Consider the following 22888-nt stretch of genomic DNA (forward strand, 5'->3'; position numbering starts at 1 on the left):
TGGAAGGGACAATGAAATCAAACTTACTTGACCAGAGTGCAAGCCCCCTAGAAGCACCTAGAGCCAGCATAGAGGCAGGGGGTGGTGCCTCCCTTAGGGCATTGGGGTGTTCCCCATGCATTTTTTTGACCCCCTGGCCACCCAATTAAATGTAAGTAAAGTTCTAAACATTTTGTGTTTGCCATTTTGCTGCTGGCTGGTTACAGTATTGAGGCATGAGGGCGATTCCCTTCAGAAGTACTGGCCTGAGAGGGTGGGGATTAACAATATTATTGACAGACACCAGTAGATGGGCCCAAGTGCGCATGTTGAGTTGGACGCCTGCCTCTCTCTGGCTGGCCCGACATACCAACAAGAGACGGCTCTGAGTCTCTCCACCTGCACATACTGGTGCTGAGGGTGACTCCTAGCCTCAGCCCCTGGGCTCAGTAATGAGTGTCGAGATTGTCTGACCTAGCCAATCCTGGCATTACTATAACAGCAGGAGCAGCACCTGGATTGGCTGAGAGCGGCTTATAGTACTTACTTGGGGCCTCTGCCCAAGTGTGTGTGTGTGAGAGACAGTGCAGGTGGGAGGAGTCACTCTCTCTCACTTTCCGCTATTCACGAATAGAGACAGGCCCCAGCATTCATTGCTAGTACGGCACTGGCACGCATCGATTTCAAAACAGTGTAATGCTTCTGCACAGGGTACTTTCATGTCAGTTTGGTGACCGTGGATAATACGTTAGTATCTACTTTCCATTACAGCCTGCCTTTCGCGGTCAGTCATGTCTGCCATTCAGGAGCAGTGCCTGTGTTTTGAACAGGATATGCTCTCAGTTCATGATTGTTCATTATGGGCACCAGGGTGGCCTCGACAGGGCAATCCTCTGGATGTCTGGTGACCACTATACTGTGGAGTCACAGGGCTTTTGAAGTACCCTCCCCTGCAGTGCTTAATTTGTAAAATATGAAGTGCAGGTGCTCAAATATTTGTCGGAGGCCACACCCACTTTCACCTGGCTCCACCCACTTCCTCCACTGGTTCCACCCACTCTCTGTTGTCTCCGCCCACATCCTCAACTGGCACTGATGAAAGGCAGATGTAATAACCGATCTGAATTTCAGCAAGGGAGCCTTGCTCCAAGTAAGGTTTTGATAGAGGTTCCCCTGCTCTGTGAACATTTTGAAAAAGATTAAATTAAAAGTGCATGTAAAGCACAATTTTGGAATAAATTAGCTAATTCGACTAGTGCATTGAAAAGGGACATGTGAAACATTCCAGTGCTCTATGTGCCGATTTAGGGAAAGGACAATACTCACATGCATTATAATGCCTAGCTCTGGCATAATGGTGGCATGACACGGTGGTGGCCAGTTTTCGGATATTAGCATCATTGCCAAATTGAGGTAGCCACATGTTGTATAATGATGGCCACCATTGACAAACTGAGGGCAACCTTGAACTTATGGTGATTACCGTTTTTAATATATTTTGAGCATCCATAGTATTAATGGTGTCTAGACCTGACACAAAGGTGGAATTCACGCAGTGGTATCCATTATTGGCCTATTGTGTTGCCTTGGCATTATGGTGGCCATCTCTGGCATAGCACTTTACATGCAGCTGAAGTTTTTGATAACAGTTTTAAGGTTACTGTAGATTAGGATTGAAATTTATGAATTGCAAGTAACAAAACAATCTATGTGACAAAAGTAGTAACTCCCTGATCTACCCACATAAAAATACTGTTCTGTGATATGCAGAATAGACGTTCTTTGCAGCAGGCATGTTAACTCTCTTTCTGTGCTACTGCAGAGTCAAAAGTTGCACGAGACAACTCTTATCTCTCTGCAGCAGGAACATGATAAATCATCACTTTATCTTTCACTTACCAACAGAGTCACTGAGTGTTGGGTAAATAATTCCTGCTGCTCAGCCTGGTCACTGTAGCTGGTGTCTGTAGGGTCACTCACTGCAGACCCGTGATCTGACTGATAGTGTTGTGACAATAGAAGACTAGCCCATCTGCAGCTTGTAGTGAGGGTGGGAGGTCATGGTGTGGCACGCTTTCAGAGCTGTGCCCTGCGTTTAGACACATGGTGCCCACTCTCCGTCTCACCATGACTGGCATTGCCACCAAAGAATCCCCACGACCAGGAGAGAGGAGCACTGTTCAGGATGTCATGGAGATCTTTGAATTATGAATTCGGTCGGCAGCAGAAGCAATTCTTGGTAGTGGTAGGATTTTTTAAATTAAAACTTCCTGCTTCTGCTCAGCCTGCACGGACCAGTGGTAGTGCCTATACCAGACATGAAGCGGCTGCCGAAATTCCAGTAGGGCTGCAGGCCATGAGTGACCCTCTTGTGAGTGCAGTTCTGTCTCACCTGAGCTGACAGGAGTGCAAATGCATCAGCTCCCGCCAGCCACAACAGAGAGCTGTAGGGGTGGTGAAACCATGATGTCCGGGGGCAGGGCCGTTTCTACCATTAGGCAGGACTAGGCGGCTGCCTAGGGCGGCAAAAGGGGGAGGGCGGCAAAATACAAGTTATTTTATATGTAAAGAGGGGCTGCTATAATGCACCAGTTACAGCTGCAGTGGAAGTGCGGTCCTCCTGACAGGCTTGGGGGCTCTCTGGCTCAGCTGCTAGAGCTCGGCCTGCAAAGTGGTGCAAAGTAAATAATAGACGTCAGAGTTGTTTCAGAAATAATAGGCGGGTCGCCGTGGCAGTTCTTCAGAAGCAGTGCAGCTCAGGGGCAGATCTCAGGCCTCACAAATGGAGACTGCCAGCCAGAGCCTGTCCCACCCTACGATCGGAACAAAGGCCGCGAGATCGCAGAGGCTCCCTCAGAGCCACGGCCGTCACGCCCCAGAACTGTTACCCGGAGGGGTGCTGATGATATCGCTGCCTGCGGCCTCCAGCGTGCGTCCCTGCACTGCATAGGAGGTGAAATGGCCGGGAGAAGCCCCGGGTGGTGGCGACTAGGGTCGCGGGGCTGATTATATTGCACCGCTTGCAGGGATTGGCTGAGCCACTCATAGACTCCAGCCTCAGGGCCCCTGGACTGGAGCAGGTGCTGCTGCCCCGACTCTGTGAGGGGTGCTAAGGGGCAAAGCAACTGCTCCGCACGGCAGCGTGGATAATGTGGAGCGTGGAGGCCACACACTGCTAGGTCTAGGGACCGATAACCTGCGTGCCTGAATTGCAATGCCGAGAGAGTGAGCAATGCAACACACCTTGCCCCTACGCAGTATCCCGGTCCAATACTGGCGATTCCTGTGATGGACTCGACCCGCCTCAAACCACCAGGCTCAATGCTACTGGCGGCACACACTGGCCTGCTGCCTGGCAATGAATATATGGCATTGGCAGCACCGCATGCCAACATCTGATATCCTGCCATCGAAGGACCTAGCTGAAACAGTGTGTCGAGTGTGCTGTCCAGCCGAGAGCTCAGTGCCGAGCCAGAATTGCCACGCTGTGACTCGGGCGCGCAACGCCCATTGGGCTCAAAGGGCTTCAGCCCCCATCGTGTGTGGCAGCCTGGGCTGAGACAGCGTCCCGGGCACACACACAGCCGCACCGAGTACTTCACAGGTCTTTAAAAGACCATTGGCTTGCTAATGAGGCTTTGTTGTTTATTCACCTTCATCCCTTCTTAGAGCCCCTGCATCTCCACTCTGCATATTGCTGGAAGAATTAGCCCCCCTCCGAATTTGTTCTTAATATCCCCCCCCCCCCCCCCCCCCCAAAAAAAATTTGTCTCTAGTTGCACCTCTGCTGTGACTCCATGCGGCCACCACAAGGCCCGCTATTTGCCGTGGCGCAGGTTCGCTTGTTGGCCTCCCACCTTGGCAGCTTTGCCCGGCGCTTGACAGCTGAGGCACTATAAGGCGTGATATCTAGGGGTTGGGTTTTTAGTATAATCAGAAAGATTGGTACTCAGACTAGTATGCGTTGTGTGGATTGTGCTGAGAATATGCACGGTGCTGCCAGGTCGGGGGGAGTTACCCAATAACCCCCGTAGGTCAAGGAACTCACACTAGACATATAAGCACGTAATGGGGGTATGACAATGGTATTAAAGTCTCTTTAGAATCAAAGTTGCTGCGGTCGACACCAGTATAATGTTCAGAGTCATTTAATGAAGTGACAACAGAATAGAATCAAACAACCAGCCGACACGTGTTTCATCACAAGAAGATTGTCCTGTGACTCTTCAGGGCTGTATGGCTTTTGTGAAGGAAGAGTAGAAGGTCCCACAGGGCCCGTGTTAATTCCAATCCGGCCTGGGGTTCGTGGAGGAATTAGTGGTGAGTGATGGAGTAGAGAGCAGGATGCACTCTCGTGATTTGTAGACATGTCTCGGGGATTACGTGTGGATGAAAAGTTGATGGCGTGGGAGAGTAGTTGCCAGGGATAGGATGTCAGGAGGTCTGATTATTTGGTATAGAAACGCCGGGGTGGGTATACCGCGTTGCGAGTGGACATAGTAGGCCTAGGAAAAGTGTTAGAGGGATGGGGGATCGTCCAGTGTCTTTGAGCGAGATGGCTGTGGCACCGTGCTTCAGCAGAGAGTTCAAAAGCCAGTCTGTTCCGTATAGATGGCCATTCTGTATGACGGGCAAGTGAGAGGGCGTGTGCGCGGCCTATCTGTTAACTGTACGGAGCTGGTCGTAGGACACTGGTACTGTGGCGTCTTCCCTCTAACACTTTTACTCGGCCTACTATGTCCACTCGCAAAGCGGCATACCCGCCCCGGCGTTTCTACACTACATAATCAGAAACACGTGTCGGCTGGTTGTTTGATTCTATTCTGTTGTCACTTCATTAAATTACTCTGAGCACTATAAGGCGTGACATTGCATTTCAGTGCGGTGATGCGGACCACCACACTGAAATGTGTTAGTCTAACGCCTGATGCGTGATTCTTGACAGGGCTGAATGCATTCATTCTTCTAACCTGGATGAAAGGGGAAGAGAGTGATCAGGCCTGAGAGTGATGGTAGTAAAAGGGAGGGGGCGGCATTTTTCAATTCTCGCCTAGGGCGGCAAAGCACCTAGAAACGGCCCTGTCCGGGGGCTAGTGCTACGATTAACATTACAGAGATAAAATCTGCTCAGCACGCGTTGGGCCCAGGCTGCACTCGGCAAACTTGAAGTGCTTGAAAACGTGTGCACACGCTCCGGCGCAACGAGGTCTGAGGCCTTAACAAAACTGAAAGCAAGTCGCAAGTGAAGCATTGTTTGCAGTGCACCATGGTACGTTGGTATATGTGTGTCTTTCACAGAGAAATAGTTAGAATTTGAAAGATAGGGTTATTTTCTGGCGTACAGGCTTAGATGAATAGATAGTTTGTCTAATATGCCGTTCAGTCACACAGTCACACTGTATGTAGTTTCACGGCCGGATATGGTGGCAGCACAGTGACGAACGAGGCAGAACACAGAACATATTCCTTACAGTATTTTGCTGCATCACATTAATCAGACTGCGCTAAGATGTCGTTTGATGTTACACTATGTGGCACAAAATGCCCCGGTGCTGTACACAGTCACATCTGCTCACTGCCCGCGGCTGGCAACCAGGGCCGTCTTTAGGGCGGTGCGACCGGTGCCACCGCACCGGGTGCTGGCTTTCTGGGGGCGCCGTGTTTGAAAGTTTATAAAGCTTTTGAAGCACCTGCTGCAGCGTTTCTTTCCGCTGGCAATTACCAGGCCTCACATAAATGTCAAGAAAACTCGTGTGATTAATTATCTTCCTGGAGAGAGATCAGTGTTTTGTAAAGTTGAGGTTTTGACTTGGGTGAAGTTAGTGCAGAGGGTTAATATGCCTGCTGCAAAGAACGTGTACCAAGTACATTACAGACTGCATATGATGTAAACAGATCAGCAGATTACTGCTTTCAAAAGAGACATCCTTTTGTTACTTGCAATTTATAACTTAAAGTCCTAATATAGAATAGTGAGCTATTCACTTTCATCCCAGAACTGCATACACACTGCAAAGTATACATTATTAGGACATTGATTAATGTTGCAACAAGGGTTAATTTGGCTAGAAATCGATTCTTATTATTAAAGAAAACTCCCAACTATGCTGTTTCTTTTTCGACTCTGCGTTTGTGCTTCTCCACACCAAGCACTCAAACTATACTGCCTACCAGTATGGATGACATGAGACTCCTACACTTTCAGTCCTTTGGATTATGTATCATTTCCTATACACGGATTTACACACGTATGATTGATTGTCTCTGTGTAATGTGTGTGTGATGCAAAGTGCTCGGACACCCTACACTGGTATGAGTGGCGCTATATAACTAATTCAATGCATCTGAGATAGTGTGGTTATGGTGACTTGGTCGCTGTTAAAGGGTGCTAGTGAGAGAATCCGTGGTGGAGGTGGTCATTGGGGGGGCGCCAACAAACATTGTCGCACAGGGCCCTGCTTGCAACGTCACCTGCAGATATGCCAGGGCTTCTGAACTACAGTACTGTAACACACCCGGCACCCACTGACTGCAGACAGCTACCTGCAGGCGCGCGGCCTTTAAAGGAATTATTTAACACCACACACTACAGGGTGCACTGCAGCCATAAAGTACTGACTGGGGACTCACTTACTTCAACGTAGAACATACAAGGGCAGGCTCAGGCAAGACCGCGGCTCACGAGAATTCGGGTTTCCCACGCAGGTCATTGGTGAATCCAGGCAGTGACAGAGTCCTGGCGGCCGCTGCAACTTCACTTCATCTTTCTGACCCTCAGCAAATACTGAATTTGTGGTGCCAGGGTCAATCATGATTTTAAACATACTGCACCTGCGCAACGTGACAGCCGGTGCGAACAGACAGCCTCGCTGTGTAGGATTCGAAATTACTGCAAAATGAGAGGCACTATCAGCCTACTCCAACAAAATCCAGCAGCGGAAGGTGAGCACTGGCAGGACATGACGTCAGTCCCCGTGGCGCCAGCCTGTATCACGCAATGGGCACTACCACGACGTGAAGTCAGGTCTGAGAGCGCAAAGCGGGGAAATCAATCTCCCAAATTGAAACATTGTTGTAGAAGCCTGCCATCAGCAACCGCTACTAGCTCAGCCAGCAGACTCTAAGCCTGCGAGAGCAGCACGTGCAGGCCACATGAGTGCACTGCCAGCCACTCCAGTGTTTAAGGACAGTAGGCAGAGCTAACGGCTTGTGGAGATTAATTTATTATCGGGCTGACCTGGCTCGCTCTCTCAGCACTGAGTGCAGCACAGCACAGCAGCACTCTTCTTCACCGAGGGACTCCGGAAACAGTCTTTACGTGTGTGAAGTGAACAACACTTCCTTAAGGCAATTATATTTCATTTACTCTTTGACGCATGATGTATAGACTGCAGTGCAGTCATGCAGTTGATGTAAGTTGTAGACCCGGTGCTGATAAAAAGGTGCCGGTGCTAAGCACCGGAAAGCACCTGCACAAATTAAGCACTGCTCCCCTGTCTGGCTGAGAGCGCTCACCTACCGAGGACAGGAGCCCAGCCATAGCCCTGCTTTCAGCGAAAGGCGCCCTCCGCCCTGTCGCATGGACGCCATAACGGGCACGTGCACTGTAGAAGTAATGCTGTAGTGGGAGCTGGTTACAATCTCTCTCACATTTTGTAACACGATCATCTCCCACAGACAGACACACATGATGACTTTTATGCCGGCGCTTGTTCTTAAAGGTAAAACCACTATGGATACAAGGTAGAAACACCACTTTTGAAGAGTCCATGCACTGTCAACATGTCCAGTAACCCTGTAAATCTAATGTAGTGGGACCTTGGCTGGTAACCTTTGAACCGTGCAGAATAAACAGACTTGTGCATTAGGTTTTTCACTGGTTATGGTCGTCTGTTTCTCAGTGAAAGCCCTTATAGGTACCAATGATTGATGCCTGTCGCAGCTCTTAATAAGACCACCTGGGTCTGAGCATCTCATGATTTTATCATCGTTCTCTGAACGAAACCCTGAGTTATTCTTTTGGAATTCAAACCTACAGCTATAGAGCTATCTGTGTAGCTATCTCTCAACCCACCAAGCTGTCTTTACCTCGGTCTCCTGAATCACTATACAGTGGAAAGGGTGTAATATGAAAAGGTCAGCTCTGTCCCCGAATGCCTTATACGTTAGCCCAGCTATGCCCCTCCCTTAGGTGCATAGTATTACATTGCTTATAAAGCGCTTAAGCATGTAGGTGCCCTGTCAATTAGTTGAATGATCTGTATTGCTTCTAGAGGTATTTGTGGGGTTCCATCTGGTTCACTACTGTTCACATAATCATTCATCCGCTCACCATGTTCAGGACATGTCGTGAGTATAATGTAACCTTATTGTCACCATTTGATGGAGAGGGTGGCTTTCTGTGAGTGCGTCAATGTTGTCATACCTAGGGAACGGGGTACAGTGCGATAACTGGAATGTTAATGTTCACACCTCTTCCAACCCAGAAGCCGATACCCGGCTTCTTACAGCGACCGGTCTAGGCAGACGGGTGTGAGAAGTTGGCCCGCTATATGCAGTCCACTAGTTCTAGTATGCACCTTGCACCAGTCCAACAACCCTTATTGATGATTAGGTTTAAGACAACCATTATTGAAAGTTATCCTAGTGGTAGCTATGGAGAGCAGCCTTCAGGCTAAGTCTTGAAGGAGTGTAAAGCAGCTTGGTTTACCAGATTATAACCTCCTGAATGACTAAATGGAAGGAGAACCACACCAGGTATATATTTAAAATATATGTATTTATTTATAAACAGTCTCTACTAACCTCTTTATGAGATTAGAGAGCAAGGCACACAATCATACAGTTATTAAACGACAGTAAATAGCACAATATACAATGGGCCCCAGGGGGAGACCAAACTATATTTTAAGAAAGTGGTATAAGAACCACAACTTGACTATACACAGTGCCTAGAGCATGTAGAATTGCTGGGACCCCCAAGGAACCACCCAAGTCAGTGACACAGGAGACCCACGAGGGACGTGTGCAGTGTGAGAACACAGCCGCGAGCCGCGTACAATTCAAAAGGAAAGTTGCGGTTGGAATTTTGAAGAATAAGGACACTTAGGAGAGGACTTTGAGGAAACCCCTTTAGACATAGAGGGTTCTAGGGCCAGCACCCACGGGAGCACCGGAGTACTTGTGTTACCTCACCCAGGGAAGCTGGTGCATAGGTGTCAAATGGTGTCGGGAATTGTCGTTTATTTCAATGGCGATATGCTGCAAAGTTCTGCTGCTGTGGAAAGGAGAAGTGTCCGGGGTGATCCAAGCCTGGATTGAAGATGTGAAGAACCTGAACGCAGAGGGGACAGAGTCTGGGTCACTTGCCAGTGACCTGGGGCACGATAGATGAATGCCCACCGATGTAGGGTGTTTCAGGTGCGAAGAGGTGTAGCTTGACTCCACTGTCACGGGGACCAGGAGGCGTCGACAACCACAGTCCGCATGTGAGCTGTCCCACGAAGGATGTCGAGTGCTGGGGGGGTCAGTGTCCAGATTGTGGACCAACAAGCCTTGGCAACGGCAACCCATGAGGTGAGAGAAAATGGCTTTGGGGTGGACCAGCAAGGTCCACCCCAAAGCCCAAGCGATGGAGAGTCAGGGCACGTCTGGAGCAACCAGGAAAGCTCGTTGAAAATTAAAGTACCCTTCTCAAGGACCCACAAGTTGACAGACAAGGGATCGCGAAGGGACTTCGAGAGGAATCACTCAATACCAGCCCAGGGGGCACTCAAGGAGTGTAGGCCAGTAATCTTCAGTGGAATCACTGCTCGGGGTCTGCACTACAAGTAGCCCAAAGCACAGCCTCAACGATCGCCGAAAAGCATATGCTATTGCAAATGGTCACGGTGTCCAGGGGTTCGGGTTGCACGGTCCTCACGAGGGCTTTAGATCTCAGGTTTGCTGAGAGCATGAATCGGCCTCGGGGAAGCTTGGAAACCCACCTCCTGTGTTGCAAAAACTTCAGAGTCCTTCAGGAGCTGCGTAGTTGCCAACCGGACAGTTGCGTCTTTGGTGCCTGCCTTGCAGAGGAGTAACTACTTTACTCCAAGGGAGATTCTTCGGTCATCCAATCTCGTGTAGATAGTAGAAGTTCTGGGATTCTGTAGCAGAATTTAGTCCAGGTAAACCTAAAGTCCTGTTGTCAGGGGTTCCTACTTTATACCCAAGGAAGGGGTGGGACAAACTTTGGGGACCAACCTATGGGAGGGTCAGGACAGAGGGGTGGCTACACCCATATCCTTTGTTCAATTTCACGCCAGAGCAGGGGCTGGTAGCCCCTGCAACCGGTTTGACTATCCACAGGGACACCAAATGTGCCCCCAGTGCAGACTTCAAAGCACTCTTGGAGTGCACCCACCCAGCCCTATTACACTAGAGCCTGTCTGGGAGGTGGTCACATCTCCCTGTGACAGGAAACCTATTGTCCAGGCCTCCTCTGCCAGAGTTTCGTCCAGCAGCAGGAGGGTAGACTCGTGTCTTTGGCTGGCAGCATCCATTTTGTGATGCCAGGGCTTGCAAAGCTGGTACCAGGTATACCGGTGCTGTCATATTTCTCCCTCTAGTAGTGTGGAATCGTACCTCCCACACCAGTTACTGGTATGAAGGTTTGATTCTAACACAACATGTTTCCATGCAGCTATTCCAAAGTTGGCATTTACCGCGAGGTTATAATGCACTTAAAAGTATATGGTCTGGCTGCATCACAAACAACCCAGGAATAAAGTTTCCGAAGGCTGCAGAGGGGCTCTGCTAATGCATGGGCACCCTCTCACATAAAACCCAGCACCCTGCCTTCAGGATTGATAAGGGGTGACTGATAGGTTTATATGTGCAGTGAGGTTTATATGTGCAGTGATATGGAGAGATATAGGGAACCTATATCCCAGTAAAGGGTGCATACACCACCTTACACAGGCTGCTGTAGCAGACCTGTTGTGTCATTTTAAATGGCTTTCCAGGGGTGGCACAATACATGCTGCAGCCCCTGGTAGGCCTCTGGGGTACCTATGCCATGGGTACATAGTATACCATATACTAGGGACTTATAAGGGTACCCCAGAATCCAATCTAGAGTGTACCTAAAGTACATGCAATCATTTTAGAGAGGAAGCAGCTAGGCTGGGGCCTTGGATAGCAGGGGTCCAGCCAGACTAAAGTCGTAAGACATGAAACATCAGCAAAAAGTGGTGGTAACTATAAGAAGAAGATCTTACTCACCTACACAACCCCACTCCCCCAAATGCAGGGATATTAAACTAACCTTGACCAGTTGAGTCTTCATGTTCTAAGTGGAAATATCTGGAGAGTCCATCTGCATTTGCATGGTTACTCCCAGGTCTATGTTCCACTGTATAGTCCACCCCCTGTAGGGAAATGGACCACCTCAAAAGTTTGGGGTTTTCACCCTTCATCTGTTTTAGCCATAAGAGGGGCTTATGGTCTGTCTAAACAATGAAGTGAGTGCCAAACAAGTATGGCATCAACTTCTTCAGAGCCCAAACCACAGCAAAGGCCTCCCTCTCAATAGCTGACAAACTTTTCTCTCTGGGGGTCATCCTTCTGCTAATAAAAGCTACTGGCTGATCCTGACCCTCAGCATTTAAATTGTGATAACACAGCCCCTGCCCCCCAAGGCAGATGCATCTGTTTGGACAATTAATTGTTTGGAGTAGTTAGGACTTTGCAGAATGGGAGCAGTGCACATGGCCTGCTTCAGGTCATCAAATGCCTTTTGACAGCTGACTCTCCACTGAACTTTATTGGGCATTTTCTTAGAAGTTAAGTCATTCAAAGGGGTCACTATGGATCCATAACCTTTGACAAATCTTCTGTAGTACCCAGTCAGGCCCAAGAAAGCTCTGACCGGAGTCTGGGTAGTTGGAGCAACCCAGTCCATTATGGTCTGGATTTTGCTCTGCAATGGTTGAACCTGGCCGCCACCCACAAGGTGGCCCAGGTACACAACCTGACTCTGCCCTATCTGGTACCTGGTGGCCTTGATAGTTAGGCCTGCTTTCTGCAGGGCCTCCAAAACATTTCTCAGGTGGACCAGGTGATCCTCCCAGGTGGGGCTAAAGACAGCAATATCATCTAGATATGCTGCACTATAGGCTTCCAGACCTATAAGGACTTTGTTCACCAACCTTTGAAAAGTGGCAGGTGCATTTTTCAAACCCAAGGGCATCACCACAAATTGGTAATGCCCACTAGGGGTAGAAAATGCTGTCTTTGGCTTTGCATCATCAGCTAGTCTGATCTGCCAGTAGCCAGCTGTCAAGTCAAATGTGCTCAGAAACTTGACTGAGGCCAAAGTGTCTATAAGTTCATCAGCCCTTGGGATTGGATGGGCATCAGTCCTAGTGACTGCATTGAGACCCCTGTAGTCTGCACAATACCTCAGCTCTCTCTTGCCATCTTTGGTGTGAGGTTTAGGCACTAAGACTACTGGACTAGCCCAAGGGCTATCTGAGGGTTCAATGACTCCCAATTCCAACAACTTCTGGACTTTAGTTCTGATACAGTCCCTGACGTGGTCAGATTGCCTGTAAATCTTATTTTTAACAGGCATCCTCTTGATCCTCCTGGCCAGCTTCAGAGTCCTCCATGTTTTCACTCCAAGCCTGTCATCTTCTGCTGCCCCACCCAACTTGCCTGCCTCACCAGACCCTGGGGTCTTTCTGAGATCATCTAAAAGCAAAGCCTCTAAGAGGCGTTGAGTCCTAGGGTTTTTCCCGGTCTTCAATTGTCTGGATGCACACTTATTTCTTAAGTCTTGAAAAGAGAGGTGGTCATACCTGTTCAGCAAGGAGCCACTGGCTTCTGCTCTTGAAGACATACTAATGTTGTGAGGTGTTGCACCTACCTAACCTAGTGGGAACTACTAAACTCTCTTGAGTTATTGAAAGGGTGTGCTAAGCCCTTGACACACAACTCTAAGTTCAGTAGAACTTACTGTTATTCTAAACTTGATTTATATGTACCTATAGTGGTTTTCAGCTAGTCAATGAGATTATCTGGTAAAGCAATAGCAAGCTTGAATCCAACCGCTGCAGACCAATGTAAGAAGTTGGCCTGGTATATGCTGTCCACTAGTTCTAGTGGGCACCTTGCACCAGTCCAAACAACCCCTTATTGATAATAGGTTAAAGACAACCTTTATTGAAAGCTATCCTAGTGGTAGATATGGAGAGCAGCCTTCAGGCTAAGTCTTGAAGGAATGTAAAGCAGCTTGTTTTACCTGTCTATAATCTCTTGAATGGCTAAATGAAAGACAACCACACCTGGTATATATATATATATATAAAATATATGTATTTATTTCTAAACACACCCTCCTAGTCTCTTTATGAGGCGAGAAGTCAAAACACATAAGTTACACTTCAAATAGTACAGTAAAGTAGCACAAATACACGTCAGGCCCTAGGGGCGAGCCAAACCATATACTAAAATAGTGGTATAAGAACCACGACTTAGCTAGACACAAGGCCTAGAGCCTGTAGAATCGCTGGGACCCCAAGGAACCACCCAAGGTAGTGACACAGGGGACCCACGGGGGCCATGTGCAGTGTGAGAACACAGCCGCGAGCTCCCCTTAGCTTCTATGGGGAAAGTCGCGGTTAGATTTTTAAAGATTAGGGACACTTAGAAATGAGTCAGGACCAAACCCTTTGGGACTTAGGAAGTCCTAGGGTCAACACCCACGGGAGCACCTGAGTACTCGTGTTACCTCACCCAGGGAAGCCAGGTGCATAGGTGTCAACTGGTGTCGGGTCGCGTCGTCGTTTTCAATGGGAGCTGGCAAAGAAGTGCTGCTGCCGGGAAGATGTGAAGTGTGCGAAGAGATCCAAGCCTGGATTTAAGTCAAGAGGAACCTGAAAGCAGAGGGGACAGAGTCTGGGTCACTTGCCAGTGACCAGGGGCACGATAGGCGAATGCCCACCAAAGTCGGGGGATTTCAGGTGAAGAAGGTGAAGCTTGACTCTTCAGCCACGAGGACCAGGAGGCGTCGAGGATGACCAGGAGCTGGATTCGAGCTGTCCCATGAAAGATGTCGAGTGCTGCAGCGTCGGTGCCCGAATTGGACACAACAAGCTTTGGCAACAGCAACCGACGCAGAAAGGAGAAAGATGCTTCGGTGCAGACCAGCAAGGACTGAGGGACTCACCATGTGGTGGGGAGTCAGAGCACATCTGGAGCAACCAGGAAAGCCCAAGGAAAATAAACATTTCCTTCACAGGGACCCACCAGTTGATGGACCAGGGATCGCGAAGGAGCCTCAAGCTAAAATGCAAGAAGTGGGCTCACGGAACACTCGTGGAGTGTAGGCCCACAATCTTCGATGCAGATAGTGCTTGGGGCGTGGGCTACAAGTAACCCAAACCACGACTTCAAGAGACGGCGGGAAGTCAATGCACTTGCAAATGTGCACGGTGACCAGGAGTTCCGGTTCCACGCTACTCACGAGGGCTGTGGGTCTCAGCTTTGCTGGGGACTTGGTTTGGCCTCCGATATGTCTGGAAATCCTCTTCCTAGGCTGCAAATACTTCGGAGTCCGGGGGTAGCTTTGGAGATGCAGACCATCAAAATGCTTCATTGGTGCCTGCCAAGCAGGGGAGTCACTCCTTGACCCCAAATGGAGATTTCTTCAGTCCTCTAGTCTTGAGTAGAGCGTTGAAGTTCCAGGATTCAGCATCAGAGTTTCGTCCAGGGATATCTAAAGTCCTGTTGCCAGGGGTTTCTTACTTATACCCAAGGAAGGGGTTGGACTAGCTCTAGGGACCCACCTATGGGAGGGTTTGGAAAGAGGGGTGGCTACACCCATTTCCTTTGTACAGTTTCACGCCAGAGCAGGGGCTGGATGCCCCTGAACCGGTTTGAGCTGGACTATGCACAGGGACACCAAATGTGCCCCCAGTGCAGGACTTCAAAGCACTCTGTGAGTGCTCCCACCCAGCGCTAATACACATCATCCTGTCTGGAAGGGGGTTACACCTCCCTGTGACAGGAAACCTATTGTCCAGGCCTCCCCTGCCAGAGTTTCAGTCAACAGCAGGAGGCCAGACCCGTGTCTGTGGCTGCGGCATCCATTTTGTGATGTCAGGGCTCAGTGAAGTTGGTACCGGGTATACCGGTGCTGTCATGTCTCTCCCTCTAGAAGGGTGGGATCATATTTTCACATCAGGAATTGATGTGGGGGCATGATTTCAAGGTGTTTGACACCAAACACGATATGTTTCCATGCAGTCAGTCCAAAGTTAGCATTAACCGTTTTAGTTATAATGCACTTAAGAGTATATGGTCAGGCTGCACCACTGGCATCCCCAGAGAAGAGATTCCGAAGGCTGCTGAAGGGCTCAGCTCATGCCTGGGCACCCTCTCACTCATAACCAAGCACCCTACCTTCAGGACTGATAAGGCCTGCCAAAGGGGTGACTGGTAGGTTTCTATGTGCAGTGATACGTGAGGTATAGTAAACCTATACCTCAGTAAGGGGTGCATGCACCACCTTACCCAGGCTGCAGTAGCAGACCTGTGGTGTCATTTTGGAAGGCTTTCCAGGGGTGGCACAATACATGCTTCAGCCCCTGGCAGGCCTCTGGGGTACCTATGCACTAGGTACATAGTATACCATATACTAGGGACTCACAAGGGTACACCAGAATCCAATCTGGAGTGTACCTAAAGTACATAGAATCAATTTAGAGAGGTAGCAGCTAGGCTGGGGTCATGAATAGCAGGGCCTCAACCAGACTAAAATCGAAAAACAGTGAAACACCAGCAAAAAGTGGGGGTAACCATGTGAAGCAGATCCTACTCTCCCACAACCACTAGTTTAAACGTGCATCGCATTCGTCATGAAAGCATGCATTTCATTAAGTGGTAAGTAGGATCCATACAGTGCTTCAATTGAGTAATTACTCTATTCTAGATAGTTATAAAACAGAGAACAACAGAGGAGCAGTTCAGCACTCCTCCCTTCGCTAGAGGGAAGAGGGCTGATATGAAAAAAAACACACCATGGAGCGAAATGGTTAATCAGAGAAACAAGACAATCTTCCAAACATTATTAAATATTTGTAATAAGGATGTTGAGGGAGCCAGGCAGCCACATAGGAAGAAAGGCACTTTAATTGTGTATGATGACCCAGCTAGCAGTGACAGTGCTGTGAAGCAGGCATGTTGACCGTTTGAGCCATCATATGAGAATTCAAGCGTGAACCTGCAGAGTACAACAGATGTCTCCAATACATTAGAGGGCCCCTCCTACACCGTGCATAATGTGCACTGCCAGAGGGCAGACACAGGAGTGTATAGGCTAAAACAAAGAAATGAGCACTTCATGCCATCCTGGGATTAGCATCACACAGCATGGCGCAATAGCTTTTTGCAGGCAATATCCACCTGTATTTCCCTTTTCATTTGCCAGTGCATATATTTGTTATTTGCTAGTGACTGAGCACTGCATGTGTAACCTATCCTGCGCTTTAGAAATACAACAAGCATTAGCTCCCTGTATAGCACCCTGAGGTTGGCACAGCCAATCACAATACTTGGAGGCTTGTCACAAGCTCTTCTGATTCGTCACCTTTCCTCGTTCCGTGATAAGGACAGGAAAAACATACAGACAGTTTTGCTTGTGGACAGAATTGTGGGTCGGTAACTGTTAATGCCCTCGTGAGATAGTATTAATCATGGTTCATGCCCACTGTAGAAGGCGATACCAATAAATCGAGTAAGCAATATTAGCTTCTGCAAATCAAAGCGCCGAGAAACACGTTATTGTTATAATTGTCTGTTTCAATAGATCTTTAAATTGGATTTAAATGCAACTCTCCCAAGTTCATTTAGGAATTACTGTGACAATATTTTCAAGAAGGTTTGGAGAAACTGGAGTTTAAACAGCATCAGCAGCGAACAAACTCACGCCTCCACCACACACACTGTTGGACTTGGCCCGTTTCCCTGAATTTTTTCGCTTTCATGGGAAGCAACATGTTATGTGAATGCATGTTAAACGCAAATGTTAAATGCTGTGCAATGGTGCGCGCACCTTTATCTCCCCCATGGTAGAGAAATGTATAGGCCATGTGTAGTGTGAGATGCCATAAGACGTGCTGTGCAATGGCGTGCGCAGACTGACTTTCATTATTTACACAATTCACTTTTAAAATGGACACCGTTGCGGAGTGCTTGTGCCTGTCTGCCGAAGCTGGGTTGCTAGTCTAGTTGTTCGTTTCCCAGCAACACCAGCTTTTGGTGTGAAACCTGGCAGACAGGGTGCTGGACACCTCCCCCTAGGCCAGTTAGAACCAGTTTCCCTAGACGCTTCTAGAAGCTTCTGGCACTGTCTGGTAGGTGGGGTGAGGGGCATATAAAAAGCGGAGCTGGGGTGCCATGTGCTCAGTCAGAGCGTGGACTTGAACGAGAGGGGACCTACTGCCAGGAGGTACCGCCACATGGGCCTATGTGCTGGCCCCTGAGCCTATCTGCCCCCTCTACTGTCCACAGGGCCCGGGAGAGCCATAGTTGGGGCACTACTGGACCGGGGGACCCTCTGCCGGAGTATAGGCTGCTGAGCTAGGAGGAGACTACACTACTGTGGCTGACTGAGCCGAGGCTCTGCTGACCCCAAGATAGCGGAGTAATCCTGCCTGCCTGCCTGGATAGCGCTTTATCTGACTGCCCAGGAGCACCTTGTGAGTGTTACCCTCCTATTCCGCCTGCTTGTCAGTGCCCTGCGAGCGCCTGGTGCCCAGAAGGAGGTGAGGAGCGCTACCTGTCGTCCCTGAAGTCCCTGGTGAGACTGAGCCCATTGTAAGCGCTATATTCAGGGTGCCAGGGGAAGAGGAGCTGAGGCCTACAGCGCTGTTCTGCCTAAGCGCTATATTTCCACTACCCCGTATTGGTGCTTATTTAAATTAACGGGAGCCTACCCCGCGTGAGGTCGCGCTGCTGTCTGAAAATTACGGCGGGAGCCGACCTCCCCCATTATTGCCGCCCCCGCGCGTGCGTGCCGCGCGTTATACTTAGAAACCCAGCGGGGTTATTGTCTCACCAGCGGGAGCCCACCCCGCACTTTAATCTGGCCGCTAATCACCGCCGGCCCGGGCAGAGTGTTGCCGGAGAGCACTGAGGGCCACCGCACTGCCCGTGGCAACCCAGTAGCCTTGCCTGGAGGTGGGCGGGGCTTGGATGATGTCAGAGCCTCACGGCCTCCGTGCCAAAGTCCCGGGTCCCAGGAGGGGGCCCGGGTGAAGCCGGGAGAGGTGCGGCGGTGGTCGGGGCTCCCAGGAGGGGAGGAGAGCCCCGTGACTGCCGCTGGCTGCGGTGCTAAGGGAGCTTCTGGGGTCCAAGGGAAGAGTCTCGGCGAGAGCAGCCGCCTCGCGCCAGTGAGAGGACCGGAGCTGTCTGAAGGCACACGCAAAGTCCCCGAGTGAGGGCCTCAGTGGGGGACTGTTGGTGGAGGAGGGGGGGGTAGCGGGGCACAGTGTCGGTGCCGCCCCCGTTGGTCCTTCCCTGGAGACACCGAGAGTGACCATGCCGGCCGCCCTTCTCCAGCTGCCCCGACTGGCAGTGGGCAGCTGCAACGTGCCGCCATAATTGTTTTGAAGTCCCCTCCCCTGGAGCGGGGGCTCCACTGCGGACTGGGCCACAGTGCCCCGGGTGCTACACAGCGACGTCGCAGTTGTGGGTCGCTGCAGCGCGAGGCATTTTTCTTTTAGCCTCGGGTCCCAGGAGGGGACACCCAACTGGCCAGAACTTTGTGGGCCACCTAATTTTTGATCATAGAGTCCCAGAGAGGGGCTACCTTGACGTAGTAGCGTCTAAGACTAACCTGCACCAGGAGACATTGCTGTTGGGGTACTCTAGAGACCCAGAACAGGGTCTCCCAGGACACGGTGACGCCAAAGGCTGATGGCACCCATAATGTGGGCCGCTTTCCCTCCATGACTGCATCACTGTTTAGGTTATGCCCCCATAATGCATAAGGTGTTTTCTCGTCAAGATGATGCTGGTGGTTTTGCGCCTAGTGTGCTTACGGCCTGATAGTAACGCCCTGGCTACCAAGGGTTGGGTGCCTAATGTTATGCTTTTACGCTACTGGTGAGGTCTCCCGGTCTTCCTGTGTGTAGGCCCAATGTGTTGCAGGATATGTTCTATTTTTGTGCCCATGCTAGCATGATTAGGCCCATGTGTTTATGGCAATGGGAGGGATACCCATGTTCCCAGGTGGGCAGTGCTGAGGTTTCTATGCCCAGTTTTATGCACACTGTGTTCCTGCCTCATGAGATCTGCCTAAGGTATCCAAGCTGATAAGGAGGGTGGTGGGCCTGAGGATATGCAGAATATGCCCCCCTGTGTATGCCCATTGTATTCATGTTTTCAGGCCCCCTGTGACGGCTGGTATAAGGTGCTAATTCAGGCTGTATACCTGACCACTGTGTGTTTGATGCCTAATGGTTCCTGCCTACTATGTTTATGCCCACAGGTGGATGCCTAATGTTTTCCTTTTACAGCTTTCCTGCCTCAGGGGTTATTCATGTCGTTTACGCTTATGGTGATGCCACGATGTTTCCATTGCAGGTGTTCCGGCCTAGTTCCTAATGTTACGCCCTGATGTTTTTGCAGGATTGAGGCTGATGGACTTATCCTTATTGTCTTGTACGTCACAATGGTTCTGGCAGCGGCCCGATTGGCCCTGCCATGTATATACCCCCCCCCTCCTGTAAATATTGACTTGTTGCCAGTTGGCGCAGTGTAGAGATGACTGCGTTTACTATCTTGTGTTTCTACAATACAAAAGCTATTCTTGCACAGTCTTGTGTAGCGCCTCTTTTTGGAGTGTGCCTGGTGTGTCGCCTGTGTGTACTGCGTGGATGCTTTGCACATTTCCTCTGGAGTTTGGCCCACCCGCTCTGCACCACGCTACCCCGTGTCTAACACACACACGCAGAAGTACATTCTCTGTGATGGCATTAAAGGCCTCTCTCACTATTGCATCAAGCAAGTTAAAACAAAATAGTAACATAACAAGCCATACTCACAAAGGTAAAGCACAAGAAGCAGCACATAGCCCCAAATTAGTAAAGGTGACAGGTAAAACCAACAGATAGTCTTTATGCGAACAATATGTTGCATTTTGGGACTTGCATGGTGTGGCCTGCCTGAGGAGGTGAGCCACATGTGTGAAAGATGGTTAAGGGTGGAGGCAGGGCGGGAGTGGGAAATGGAAGCAGAGGGAAAACAGCTGCTAGGTGACAGGGCAGGGCTTTGCCAGGGATGTGGGTGCAGGGGGAGTGAGTGCAGGTGTGGAAGGAAAGGGGAGGAGGAGGAGGAAGTTCCGAGGATAAGGTGCCAGCCTGGGACCTACAGGCATGGGAGGTAATGGACATATTCCAGTCATGGGGGGGAATGGGTGCATGAGAGAGACAGGGTGTCTCAAATGGATGCATATATGGCCAGGGGAGAGTCACTACAATAGAATAGAGGAGCCCCACTGCAGAAAGGTGGATTGGGGGTATAGGAAGTGGGGGTTCAGGAAGCAAGCAATGTGCAAGGGCCAGCATCTGCATTTATTGCAGCAATGCTGGAATGGAGCGAGGAGGAAGGATGGGAGGACGATGAGGAGCTGGTGATGGAAGTATGGGAGGAAGAGGGGAATACTCAAGGGGTCAGGGTAAGAAAAGAAGAGTAGAGCTGGTAGGTCTGTGGCAGGGAACCAACACACCAGTCCAGCCGTTTACCTTGCAGGGCAACGAGTGGCGCGGCGCAGCTGACTTGGCAAAGCTGGGAGTGGCTTGTTGGCACAGAGGTGAAGCAAGGGTTGGGCCCAGAACGGCACGCCCAATACCGGTGGGGAGCCTTTCGCGGCTAGCACATGTAGGCTCAGAACGACCTCGCGGGCCCCAACGTCCGGCGGGTCTTGCATGACTTCTGGAGCAAAGGTGAAGGATGGATGGAGTGTAGGGGTGCCAGAAGGGCACCGAAGGGTACAATCTGCCCCCCCGCCAGCTAAACAGAGAAGAGTTATGGGTAGAGCGGCCAAAAGGGCCTCTTCGTTACAGGGGCATAAGGGCCAGGAATGGCCACAAGAGTTCTTACATAGCAATTAGGTGTTGGATGTTGATGAAGAGAGCCTCGAAGAAGGCAAGTTAAGGGAGGATGATAAGAAGGATGAGGGCATTCTAATGTTTTGCCTAGTGTGTTACAGGGGCCGGTGGAGAAGACAACAAGGGCTTCAAGGCCTGCGGCGAGGCCAGCAAAAGCACCAGAAGGGACGGGGCCCATGGCGGGGCAGACTGCATCATTACAGGCCTGTGAGAAAGTGGCTCTGTATATACTGTTCCCAAATAGGTACAGGGTGTACAGAGTCCACAGTCCCCAGGGGTTTGACAAAGGCTAAAGTTAGATATAACCTTACTCTCTAAAGTGGTAGCTTGGTCGAGCAGTAAGGCAGTATCAGAGGACAGTGTAAAGCATTTGTTGTACACACTCAGTCAGCAAATGGTCTCACACACTCAATAACTGAACTCTAGGCCAATGGTTTATATATAGAACATTATATGCTTGTTTTATTTTAGAACCAACAATTGGAATTAAAATATACTTTCTCAGAATGAGATGCTTTATATAAATACTTTTGCAATATGTAATTGACTTTTGTAAACAGTTACAAGTGGTTGCAATAGGCAACACTACTTTAAACACAATAATGCATTGAGTTCAATGGAAGTTTCCTGTTATTTGCCACAGATTACTTTTAGGTTTACTTTTGGAATTCCAGGACTGGATCCTAGATTCAGTCCTGGGTCAGTACTCCGAATCAAGTGGTGCAAGTCGACTTAATTACTGTAATGATTTTTAAACAATATTTAGCTATTTTAAAAGTTGACACTTCGAAAATATTTCAAAGAAAACAGTCAATGATTCCCTATGGAAGAAAATTCAGGTCACAGGTACAGTATGTTCTTGTTACTTTGGTAATCCAGTACTGGGTGCCTAGACTCAGTACTGGGACATTTATCCAAAACAGGTAAGTAATTACGTTTTCAGATATTATACGATTTTGAAGAATATTTAAAGATTGCAGAAAGCGACACTTAGAAGAAATTTCACAGAAAAACAGTCAATGGTTTCCTATGGAAGAAAATTGAGTTAAGGGTAAGTACAGTTGTAAGTATTTTTCAGAGTCAGTGCTGGGCACCAAGATCCAGCACTGGGAGCTCACCTAAGAGCAGGTGAGTAATTTCGTTTTCGTTACTCGGCTGATTTTTGGTGAATTTTTTAAGATTTAAAAAGTCCACACTTAAAAGAAATTTCAGGAAAAAGCCAGTCAATGTTACCCTAGGAGGAAAATAGAGTTTGCGGTTTAAGGGTAAGTACTCGACTGGCAGAGTTGAGGTTCTGGGCATAGACTCAGGGGTCCCCCAGGGTCAGGTCGGTACAGTTTGTTCACCCTCAGCGGCTCTAGGGCGGCCGGGTGCAGAGAGAGTTAGGCCCAATGTTATCCTATGAGGGATAGGGGGGCCTTGGTTGGTGGCTGCTGACTGGCAAGCCATGCGGCTGTGGGAGCTGGGCTCCTGGTCACTTACTCAGGGCAAGTGGGGAAGTAGGTAGGTGTAGAGTTTTCACTGCCAGGGCCACTCGGGCGGCTGGGTGCAGAGTGCTTTTGAGCCTTCGGGCGCTCAATTGATTTCAATGGGAAATCTCCAGTTTAGAAAAAGACTGCAAGCTCGGGGACGAGGACTCTTCAGGTGCCACCACCACTTCGAGAGGTAAGTTGGGTAGTTGGAGGATAGGTAGGTACCCCGGGATTGGGCACAGGGGGCCGTGGGGCGCCGCATGCAGGGGTGCCTTTTGGTGT

Source organism: Triturus cristatus, chromosome 2_1 (assembly GCF_964204655.1).
Source record: "Triturus cristatus chromosome 2_1, aTriCri1.1, whole genome shotgun sequence".
NCBI lineage: Eukaryota > Metazoa > Chordata > Amphibia > Caudata > Salamandridae > Triturus > Triturus cristatus.